At 38.6% G+C, this 12819-nt stretch overlaps 1 protein-coding gene across 8 annotated transcripts in view; it reads right to left on the bottom strand.

Annotated features, from left to right (window-relative positions):
* Positions 1-12819, bottom strand: part of PHKB (phosphorylase kinase regulatory subunit beta) — a 219435-nt gene that overhangs the window by 20218 nt on the left and 186398 nt on the right. The gene's annotated exons all lie outside the window — the stretch shown is intronic.

Here is a 12819-nt window from a genome sequence, read left to right as displayed (position 1 = left end):
TGAAAGAAATTTTATTTTCTAATTTGAGAAACTTTTAATAAGTATTTTTACAACATCATCTCATTTCTTTCACTTACCGTATTCTGAGGAAAGACTCAGATAAACTAGTTATGATACCAAAGAAAACTCGGGAAAAAATATTTTACCTTAGGGAAGCAGAACTCTACACACCATTAGGAAAAGCTAGGGAGTTAGCTCTACACAGCAGATTCCTACGCTTTATCCTTAAGTCCTTTGGTGAACACTGAATAACAAACAGACAGAACAGCTCAGCATCTGGAAAGAATGTGGCTTCATTTGCCCATGCCGCTTTGTCTCTCAAAGAGGGGCTGTGTAGCCAGCCCACTGGTAGAAAAGTCTAGTTACAGCAACTAAGATTTAAAGTGGCTAAGTTACTGCACCCAAATATATCATTATCTTTCTCTTGATACACTTCTTTGAAAGACAAGGGACAAGGCTATTGCAGATACAGAGATTAAAAAGTTAGGTGGAAATAATCAAAAGATTAAAGTCCTTCATTCTGCCAAGGCTAGTTTGCAAAACAACAGTGATGCATCCTCATGGGATGACTTTAATGTCTCTCAATGGAAAAGAAGGTGAGAAATGTTAAGCCTTTCCAGGTGAGCCAGAGGTGATAGCAACGAGACTTCTTTGCCTGTCAGGCGAGGCCATAGGCCACAGGCAAAGTGTGCCTGCTCTGTGTCTCTTCCAATCTCACTCCCCTCTGCTAAGGCAACTTCAGCTCTTTTTCCTACCCCCTCCTCTATTCTTTGTTATTCCCAATTCTAGAAGTTAGGGATTTAGTCTACCAGTCAATTGCAGGGTTATGTGTTGCAAAACACTGGAGAGATTACAGAGGTATGAGAGAGAGACGAGAAGGGAACATAATTTTTAAAATGTATAATCGTTATTACTACCACTGATAATACATAATAAATATTTCATAGTTGCTCATTGGTTAAGAAGAATAAAGATGACAAAGTATTTGCAAACAATAAAATAAATGTTTATGAGCTTCCTGATAATGTACAACAGAACACGTAACAAAATTAAGATTTACAATTTGTATTTCTCTAATCAGTTGAAAAGAAAAACTAGACGAAATCCGTGCTATTGCCAAAGACTAGAATTTCTTAATTGTTCATCATTATTATTAACTATATTTAGTCAGAATGTTATACAAGCATAAAATTCACAAAGATATAGTCCCTTTGGATGCTTTGATGTTAAAGTTGTTTATGAAATTAGCTGTTAAAGAAACATTTCAGTTACAATAAACTGCTCCATGGAACTCTATTTTTATTTTTTTTTGAGGAAGATTAGCCCTGAGCTAACATCTGCTGCCAACCCTCCTCTTTTTTGCTGAGGAAGATTGGCCCTGAGCTAACATCCATGCCCATCTTCCACTATTTTATATGTCGGATGCCTGCCACAGCATGGCTTGACAAGCAGTGTGTAGGCCCTCGCCTGGGATCTGAACTGCCGAACCCTGGGCTGCTGAAGCAGAACACGTGAACGTTATTAACTGCTGTGCCACTGGGCTGGCTCCATGGACCTCTCTTTAAACAAAAAATTTCTATTTTTAATTTTATAGGTTAGACAGAGTTGTCTCCTACTTATTGTTTTCTTTCTTTAACATTTAAAATTTATATTTGAGGCAGCTTAGTATAACAGAAGGAACACCAAATTAAAAAGCTAAACAACTGCCTTTTGGTCTCCTCAATGAGCCAATGGCATCAAAAAAAAGTGAGGGTAGGGGGTAGATTAAAAGTGACTTAGGAGACGTAACAACTAATGGCAAGTGTGGGCCTTGTTTGGGATCCTGATTTTTTTTTTTAAATCATTTTAGGGACAACAAGAGAAATCTGAATAAGAGTTGGGTATCAGGTGGTATTAAGGAAGTATTGCCAATTTTTTGGGGTGTGATAACGGTGCTGTGATTACTAAGAAAATATCCTTTCTAAGAGATACATACTTACTAAAATACTGAGGGGCAAAAGTCAAAATGTCTGGAATTTGCTTTATAATCTACAGCAAAAAAGAAAAGCAGCACATATGGCAAACGTAAATTACTAACAATTGCTTATACTCATTAAAATAATGGACATTTGGGGGGCTGGCCCCGTGGGCGAGCGATTAAGTTCGCACGCTCCGCTGCAGGCAGTCCAGTGATTCGTTGGTTCGAATCCTGGGCGCGGACATGACACTGCTCACCAAACCACGCTGAGGCAGCGTCCCACATGCCACAACTAGAAGGACCCACAACAAAGAATATACAACTATGTACCAGGGGCTTTGGGGAGAAAAAGAAAAAAAAAAAATCTTTAAAAAGAAAAATAATGGACATTTGGGAATTTACCAAATCATTCTATTATTACACATTTAAAAATTTTCATACTGAAAAGAAAAAACATGAAGACAGGCTTGAATATCAACTCTGTCACTTACCAATAGTGCCCCATTGGTAAGTTATTTTTCAAATGGGATTATTACTGTTATGTAGTCAGCTCATTTTATGGAATTATTTTGAGGAACAAATAAGACTGCCCGAAAAAAGGATTTTGAAATTACGAAGCTATAAAAATGTTAGCAAACTCCTTTTATTTGACTTCTCAGACTCAAGGTGGAGGAAAGGTAATACAGTATTTTAATTCAAGTCTTGGAGTTACTTATGCACGTGTTGCGTCCATTTAACTGCAGGATGCATCCTCTTCTAAAATAAGTAACTTTTTCATTTTTGAAATGCTTACTTTTTAAAGTCCTCTCAAACTTGAGTTATTAAAACGAAGCATCGTCTATTACATTTATCTTTTAAAATCTTCAGTATCATAAACAAAGATAGTTGGAGATTTAAAAATTCCCCCTCAGGCTTTTTCCTTCTGACTGTAAAATCTCAGCAGTTCTTTGAGCTAATTATAGAAAACACGGTACTCAACAGCAACCAAAGAAAGAGGAGTGTTTTTCATTCAAGCACAAATGAATATAACTTATCTGTCAGATTACTAAAACACATTTATTCATTAAAAAATATTGGCCAAACTAATATTTTTAGCTTGGAATTCTTCAAAAGACTAAAATAAAAACAGCAGGGGCGGGCCCCATGGCCAGGTGGTTAAGTTCGCGCACTCTGCTTTGGCGGCCTGGGCTTTCGCAGGTTCAGATCCTGGGCGCAGACATGGCACCGCTCATCAGGCCACGCTGAGGTGGCGTCCCACATGCCACAATCAGAGGCACTCACAAATAAAATATATAACTATGTAATGGGGGGGATTTGGGGAGAAGAAGAAAAAAAAGAAGATTGGCAACAGCCGTTAGTTCAGGTGCCAATCTTTAAAAAAGAAAAAAACCAGCAGAATAGCTTTACACATAAGCTATACTATACTATATAGCAGTCATAGCGACTTAGAGAAAGTAAGTTACCAAGTGAGTAACACAGTTAAGAAAATGAAAGACATTTTATGCATTTTTAGAACTACTAATACAAAAGGGCATGTCCTTTGTATTATCCCTTTGCATGGGAAAATCTGACGTCTTATCCTCATTCTCACTGACAAAGTCATCATATCTAATTTGACATTTCCAGTGTAAAAGCCCTTAATGAAAAATGGGGAAATAAAGCAAGCAAGCAAATGTGGAAGGTCAAAAGAACGACGTTTATCCTTGGACTAGAACCTTACGAATTCAGGGACATGCTCTACTTGCCAATAAGCAAATGAGAACGTGGCAGATACACACGACTGACCAGATCAACCTTCAAATGTATCACGGTTTGGCTTAAGGACAATGAATGCCTCAGCACTCCTGGAAGAGTGTGAAGAAGGGGACTAGGATTCCTATATAGTCCTGGGAATAAGCTTATCCTTCTAAAAACTCTCCGGTTGTGAGGTTAGTAAGCATATCGTGTAGATATTGGCATTTTTCTTTTCAACGTGCCTCAATCAAGGTGTGAAATATAAAACAAAGTGCAGGGAAATCTGACATCATTGGTAAACCAGAATGGCTGACATTTTCTGAAACAGTGCCATAAAGAATAGCACTGATCCATAGCAAGAAACAATTTTTTTAATAGTCACTTTGAGGCTATTTCAAGATACTAAGGAGAGGATCTTGTCAAAGTGATGGCGGAAACAAACTCTGAACTCATCTCCTCCTTTGAACACAACCAGGTTACAACTATTTTTGGAAAAATTACCCTGGATAGAAAACTGTATAAAAAGAACCCCCACAACAAGGGACAGTCCTAAGGAGGAAGAGGCAGAAATTCCTCCTGGAGAGAAAAAAAGTCACCGTCAGGAGCAGCGGAGTTTCTCAGCCAGTCAGGCAGAAGCCACCCTAAGGTACGCAGCCCTACCTAGAGCAGTGAGGTCCGGAGCGGGGCCAATACTGCTATAAGCATCCTTCAGACTCAGCACAACTGAGACAGGGGTCTTACTATCTGGCTTCGCTGGCTATTAACTGCAGCGAGGATAATCCCAGAAAAGCTATCAGCTGAAAGCCAAAAAGACCCAGGTCTTAAGGGCCCATGCACAAACTCACCTGTCTTAGCAAACTAAAATCACTAGAGAGAAGGCTCACAGTCCTTTGGTGAAAAGAGACTCAGTTGGTGGGCTCTGGCTGCATATCGGTGAGAGGAGAGACCTCTCCAGACACTGAGACATTGGTGGCAGCCATTGCCGTGACCTAGTCCAGGCGTGGTGACACAGACCCTGGCAGACGCCCCTGAAATTCTTCCCATGGCCTGTAAGCCCAGGGGTCTGCCACACCTACTACAGTGCAGATTTAATCCAGTTCAGCCAGGGCAGGCAGCCCACCCAAGGGACCAGCCCCACCCAACAGCAAGCCCTCAGGCTACTTGTCGGCCTGCACAGACTGGATGCCTTGATCTTCTACAGGCAGGTGAGTGTCTGTCTCTGTGGGGCAGGGCCTGTGTGAGGACCAGGTGAACTGTGGGGGGCATTGGTGGAGAGGTGGGGGCCTCTGCAGTGGGGCATTGGGGTATGCTCCAGGGGGTTGGGAAGTGTGCACAGATCAGAACTATGTTGACTGTGTATGTGGTCCTGTGGAGGGTGAGGCTTATCAGTGGCAGAAGACCTGTGTTTCACAAATAGCCGTAAAATACATCAGCCTGGCCTTCCAAAGACTGAAACAATTGAGTGCTCCTGTGCCTAGGGCCAGCCCCACTCAGCTGCACTCCTAAGAGAACTGACAACAGCCTTGTAAACCTCAGGCCAATAGCAGCTGGAAGCCCCTGAGCCTAGCAACCAGTCACACTGGGCACCTACCAAATTAAGAGGAAAAGTGCAACAGGAGAGTGCTGATAGACCTTGTAGGCAACAGTGCAGAGGCTCCCCAAGCCGGATTTACAAACAACTGGCCAGGGAAGGGAAGACTAGATTCCCTGGGTACTTGCATTAAGAGCAACCCTGCCACAGCAGAAGGACAAAAGTAGCCCACAAAGGGGTCACTCCTGTATCATTAGGACTGGTGATGAGATGGAAGGACACTGCGGGGCCTCAAAAGGCATCTCTTAAATAAGGCCAAGGCCACTTCCCCAAAATCAGGAGATATAGACAACTCACCTAATGCATAGAAATAAGCGCAGAGAAGGACGCATAATGAGGAGACAAAGGAACACATTCCAAGCAAGGGAACATGACAAAAACCCAGAAAAAGGACTAAACGAAACAGAAATAAGTGACCTACCCGACAAAGAGTTCAAACAAAAACTCATAAGGATGCTCACATATACTGGGAGAAGACTGGATCAACACAGTGAACTCATCAACAAAGAACTGTCAAATATAAAAAAGAACCAATCAGAAATGAAGAATACAATACTAGAAATGAAAAACTCACTAGAGGAACTCAATAGCAGAGTAGAGGATACAGAAGAACAGATCAGCAAGCTAGAGGAAAGATTAGAGGAAATCACCCAAGCTGAACAAAAGAAAAGAGAAAAGAATTAGACAGAATGAGAACAGTCAAAGAGAACTCAGGGACAAAAACAAGCATGCTAACATTTGTATTATAGGTGTCCCAGAGAGAGAGGAGAGAGACAAAGGGGCAGAAAATTTATTTGAAGAAATAATAGATGAAAATTTTCCTAACCTAAGGAAGGAAACAGACATCCAAGTACAGGAAGCACAGAGAGGTCCAAATAGGATAAGCCCAAAGGGCCCACCCCAAGACACATTATAATTAAAATGACCAAAATTAAAGATAAAGAGAGATTGCTAAAAGCAGCAAGAGAAAGGCAACAAGTGACATACAAAGGAAAGTCCATAAGGCTATCAGCAGAATTCTCAGTCGAAACCCTACAGGCAAGAAGACAATGGCATGACATATTCAAAGTGCTAAAAAGAAAAAACCTACAGCCAAGAATATTCTATCCATCAAGGGTGTCATTCAGAATGGAAGGAGAGATAAAGAGCTTTCCAGATGAGCAAAAAGTAAAGGAGTTTATCACCAAGAAACCAGGTTCACAAGAAATGCTGAAGGGACTTATATAGTCGGAAAGCAATGACCACAAATAGGGATAAAAAATTATCAAAAAAAACCCCCAAAAACAAAAAACCCCAGGCAATAAAATCACTGATAAAGGTAAAAATATAGTAAAGGTAGCAGATCAACCACCTGTGAAGACAATATGAAGGTTAAAAGACAAAAGTACTAAAATTACCTATTTCAATGAAAAGAGAGTAATGGAAAAACACACACAAAACAAGAGATTAGATACGATTTCAAAAACAAAATGTGGGAGGAGGGGAGTGAAAAAGTAGAGCTTTTAGAAAAAGGTCAAGCTAAAGAGTCTATCAACTCAATATAGACTGTTATATACATAGAATATTATATAGGATCCTCATGGTAATCACAAACCGGAAACCTATAATAAGTAAGCAAAGAAGTAAGACAATAGAAATCAAACACATTACTAAAGAAAGCCATCAAAAAACAAGGGAAGAGACTAAGAGAAAAAGAAAGGGACAGAGAAGAACTACTATAACACCCAGAAACAAAAAGTAACAGAATGGCAATAAATACATATTTAGCAATAGCTACTTTAAATGTCAATGGACTAAATGCTCCAATCAAAAGGCATAGGGTGGCCAATTAGATTAAAAAACAAGACCCATATATATACTGCATACAAGAGACACACTTCAGACCTAAAGACACTCACAAACTGAAAGTGAAAGGATGGAAAAAGATATTCCATGCAAATGGCAAGGAAAAGAAAGTGTGGGTAGCAACACTTATATCAGACAAAACAGACTTTAAAACAAAAACTGTAACAAGAGACAAGATACATAATGATAAAGAGAACTACACTACATGATGATAAAGAGAACGATCCAACAAGAAGATATAACACTTGTAAATATCTATGCACCCAGCAGAGGAACACCTAAATATATAAAGCAATTATTAATAAACATAAAAGGAGAAATACACAGTAACACAATAACAGTAAGGGACTTTAACACTCCACTTACACCAATGGATAGATCATGCAAACAGAAGATCAATAAGGAAACACTGGCCTTAAATGACACATTTGACCACATGGACTTAGTGGATATATATAGAACATTCCATCCAAAAACCACAGAATACACATTCTTTTCAAGTACACATGGAACTTTCTCCAGGACTGATCACATATTAGGCCACAAAACAAGTCTCAATAAATTTAAGAAGATTGAAATAACACCATGCATCTTTTCTGACCACAAAGGTATGAAACTAGAAATCAACTACAGGAAGAAAACCAGAAAAGCCACAAAAATGTGGAGATTAAAAAAAATGCTACTGAAAAACAATTGGGTCAATGAAAAAATCAAAGGAGAAATAAAAAAATTCCTGGAGACAAATCACAATGAAAATACAACATGCCAAAATCTGTGGGATACAGCAAAAGCAGTTCTAAGAGGGAAGTTTATAGCAATTCAGGCCTACCTCAACAAAGAAGAAAAATCCCAAATAAACAATCTAACAGTGCATCGAAAGGTACTGGAAAAAAAACAACAAACAAAGCCCAAAATCAGCAGAAGGAAGGAAATAATAAAAATCAGATCAGAAATAAATGAAATAGAGACTAAAAAAACAATAGAAAAAATTAATGAAACCAAGAGTTGCTTCTTCGAAAAGATAAACAAAATTGACAAACCCTTAGCTAGACTCACCAAGAAAAAAAGAGAGAAGGCTCAAATAAATAAAATCAGAAATGGAAGAGGAGAAATGACAAGTGACACCTCAGAAATACAAAAGATAAGAAGAGAATACTATGAAAAGCTATACGCCAACAAACTGGATAATCTAGAAGAAATGGATAAATTTCCTAGAAAGATAGAACCTTCCAAAACTGGACCAAGAAGATGTAGAAAATTTGAATAAACCGATCACCAGTAAGGAGATCGAAACAGCAATCAAAAACCTCCCTAAAAATAAAAGTCCAGGACCAGAAGGCTTTCCTGGTGGAATTCTACCAAACATTCAAAGAAGACTTAATACCTATCCTTCTCAAACTCTTCCAAAAAATTGAAGAGGAGGGGAGGCTTCCTAACTCATTCTACAAAGCCAACATTACCCTGATACAAAAACCAGACAAGGACAACACAAAAGAAGAAAATTACAGGTCAATATCACTGATGAACATCGATGCAAAAATCCTCAACAAAATACTAGCAAATTGAGTATGACAACACATTAAAAAGATCATACAGTGTGATCAAGTGGGTTTCATTCCAGGAATGCAGGGATGGTTCAACATCCACAAATCTATCAATGTGATACACCACATTAACAAAATGAAAAATAAAAATCACATGATCATCTCAATAGACGCAGAGAAAGCATTTGACAAGATACAGCATCCATTTATGATAAAAACTCTCAATAAAACGAGTATAGAAGCAAAACACCTCAACATAATAAAGGCCATATATGACAAACCCACAGCAAATATCATTCTCAATGGAGAGAAACTGAAAGCTATCCCTCTAAGAACAGGAACCAAACAAAGACGCCCACTTTCACCACTCTTATTTAACATAGTATTGGAAGTCCTAGCCAGAATAATCAGGCAAGAAAAAGAAATAAAAGGGATCCATATTTAAAAGAAGAAGTGAAACTGTCATGATTTTATATAGATGGCATGATTTTATATAGAGAAAACCCTAAAGAATCCACTAAAAAACTTTTAGAAATAAGAAATGAATACAATCAAGTCAAAGGATACAAAATCAACATACAAAAATCGGTTGCATTTCTATACACTAACAACGAAGTAGCAGAAAGAGAAATTAAAAATACAATCCCATTTACAACTGCAACAAAAAGAATAAAATACCTAGGAATAAACTTAACCAAAGAGGTGAAAGATCTGTACACTGAAAACTATAAAACATTGCTGAAAGAAATCAAAGAAGACACGAAGAAATGGAAAGACATTCTGTGCTCTTGGATTGGAGGAATTAACATCATTAAAATGTCCATACTTCCTAAAGCAATCTACAGATCCAACACAATGCCTATCAAAGTTCCAACAACATTTTTTACAGAAATAGAACAAAGAATCCTAAAATTTATATGGAACAACAAAAGACCCCGAATAGCTAAAGGATTCCTGAGAAAAAAGAACAAAGCTGGAGGTATCACACTCCCTGATTTCAAAATATACTACAAAGCCATAGTAACCAAAACAGCATGGTACTGGCACAAAAACAGACACACACATCAATGGAACAAAATTGAGAGCCAAGAAGTAAACCCACACGTTTATGGACAGCTAATATTCCACAAGGGAGCCAAGAGCATATGATGGAGAAAGGAGAATCTCTTCAATCAATGGTGTTGGGAGAACTGGACAGACACATGCAAAAGAATGAAAGTAGACCATTCCCTTACACCATGCACAAAAACCGACTCAAGATGGATTAAAGACTTGAATGTACGACCTGAAACCATGAACCTTCTAGAAGAAAAGATAGGCAGTATGCTCTTTGACATTGGTGTTGGCAGTGTATTTTCAAGTACCATGTGTGACCGCGTAAGGGAAACAAAAGAAAAAATGAACAAATGGGACTACATCAAACTAAAAAGCTTCTGCACAGCAAAGGAAACCATCAACAAAACGAAAAGACAACCTAACAACTGGGAGAAGATATTTGCAGACCATAGATCAGATTAATATCCAAAATATACAAAGAACACATACATCTTAACAACAAAAAAACCAATAACCCAATTAACAAATGGGCAAAAGATCCGAACAGAGATTTCTCCAAAGAAGATATACGGATGGCCAACAGGCATATGAAAAGATGCTCAACATCATTAGCTATCAGGAAAATGCAAGTCAAAACTACAGTGAGGTATCACTTCACTTCCGTCAGAATGGCTATAATTAACAAGACAGGAAACAACCAGTGTTGGAGAGGATGTGGAGAGAAGGGAACCCTCGTACACTGCTGGTGGGAGTGCAAACTGGTGCAGCCACTATGGAAAGCAGTATGGAGAATCCTCAGAAAATTAAGAATAGATCTACCATATGATCCAGCTATCCCACTGCTGGGTATTTATCCAAAGAACTTGAAAACACAAATGCATAAAGATACATGCACTCCTATGTTCATCACAGCATTATTCACAACAGCTAAGACTTGGAAGCAACCTAGGTGCCCATCAAGGGACGAATGGATAAAGAAGATGTGGTATATATACACAATAGAATACTACTCAGCCATAAGAAATGATGAAATCTGACCATTCGTGACAACATGGATGGACCTTGAGGGTATTAGGCTGAGTGAAATAAGTCAGAGGGAGAAAGTCAAATACCGTATGATCTCACTCATAAGTAGAAGATAAAAACAACGACATACAAACACATAGCAATGGAGATTGGATTGGTGGTTACCACAGGGGGAAGGGGGAGGGCAAAAGGGGTGACTAGGCTCACATGTGAGGGGATGGACTATGATTAGTTTTTGGGTGGTGAACATGATGTAATCTACACAGAATTCGAAATATATTACGATGTACATCTGAAAGCTATATAATGTTATAATCCAATGTTACTGCAATAAAAAATAAGTAAATAAAAAGATAGCAAGAAGTATTTGCCAAGTTTGCTGTTAAACAAGTGAAGGAATAACTCCCTGTGCAAGCATTTTACTAAAGCCGTATAATAGGAGATGGGAAAGCCACATAAGGGACTTTTTTGCTTGATTCCTATTAATACAGAGAGGGTGACAATTTGATAAGGCAAACTGAGCTTCCTGTTTGGTAACTGGAGAAGAAGGACTCACTCACTCTACCCTCAATCTAATCATAACAGAATACAGGTAAGAGAGCTCCGTCAGGGGCTGGCCCCATGCCCGGATGGCTAAGTTCACACGCTCCACTTCCGCAGGCTGCGGTTTTGCCAGTTCAGATCCTGGGCACGGACATGGCATCACTCATCAGGCCATGCTGAGGCGGTGTCCCACATAGCATAGCACAATCAGAGGCACTCACAACTAGAATATACAACTATGTACTGGGGGATTTGGGGAGAAGAAGAAGAAGAAGAGAAAAAGAAGATTGGCAACAGATCTTAGCTCAGGTGCCAATCTTAAAAAAAAAAAAAAAAAAACAGAGCTCCATCATCTCACTTCCCTACCTCACATCAAATGTCAAAAGCAAAAAGCTTTGAATGAGTATCAAACTTTGCTAATGAACTCAGAACTGTGATAATCTCCTTTCCTTGACTGCACAAGCAATGTTATAGTCACAGTTCCTATGACACTAGTGGCCTTCTCTAAGCATTGGATATGTGATCCACAGACGCAGTTGTGGGCATTAAAGGACAAGACACGGCTGGATCATAATTGCTTACAGAGGATGTCTTGGCAGTATGGAAAGCAGAGATGAAAAAGGCTTGATAACACACATCCTCAGGCGTTATCTCCCACGAAAGCCTGACTGACAGACCCAGAGCAGAAAGCAGTTGATTGGAGTCTATAGTAATGGGCCTGTCAGGAACTTGATCTATTTCAACATGAGAGCTGGAGCACAAATCAATAACGAGACAGCAAATCAAATCATTATCAGACTAGAATACCATTCCTGTGAGCAGGTTAATTTTGTTCCCCACAGTGCCTGAGAGCAGTAACACTGAAGAAATTGCATTGGGGGGACTAACCTTTGAAACGAGAAAAGACACATGGTGGTATTGGTTTAAAGCAATGGAGGCAATAGGTGATATAAATAAATAAATTTTAAAAATCCAAAAACCTCAGAGAGCGAAGTTAAAACAGAGATAAAAGTATACATAGTACATGTACTTATGTTCTTATTTCTCATGTCCATTCAGCCTAGGGAATGTTGGCACTTCAGGAGGTATATGGTATTCAAAGCTGACCGAACTATCAATCTCTTTAATCATAATCAACATTTAAAAGAGAGAAACAATAGTAAAAAGTCAGACATGAGTAAGTCTAAAGTGCTTTAACCTATAAGGAAGTGAAAAAGGAATGTTTTCTATAAATCCCCTCCCTCCTTTCTTTTAAAATTATGCTACAATCACTACAATACACAAGAGTGACTTTCTAGAGCAACAAGTTTAACAATTTATAAGAAACTTGACATTCAAGGACTTTATAAATGAATAATCTGCTCATCAATTTTAAGCAAACTAAAACCTTCCAGGGACTAATTCAAGGTAAATTTTGTAAAGAAATATATTGAGGATGCATTTGCTGCTAGCAGTAGATTAACATGTAAGGAAGATATTCACTCAAGGAGCTGAGGTCTCAGTAAAATTTATCAAAAATTTAT

This window comes from Equus quagga, chromosome 13, assembly GCF_021613505.1.
Source record: "Equus quagga isolate Etosha38 chromosome 13, UCLA_HA_Equagga_1.0, whole genome shotgun sequence".
Classification (NCBI taxonomy): Eukaryota; Metazoa; Chordata; class Mammalia; order Perissodactyla; family Equidae; genus Equus; species Equus quagga.
Note: the sequence above shows the minus strand (reverse complement) of the source record. Positions and strands in the feature narration are given on the sequence as shown.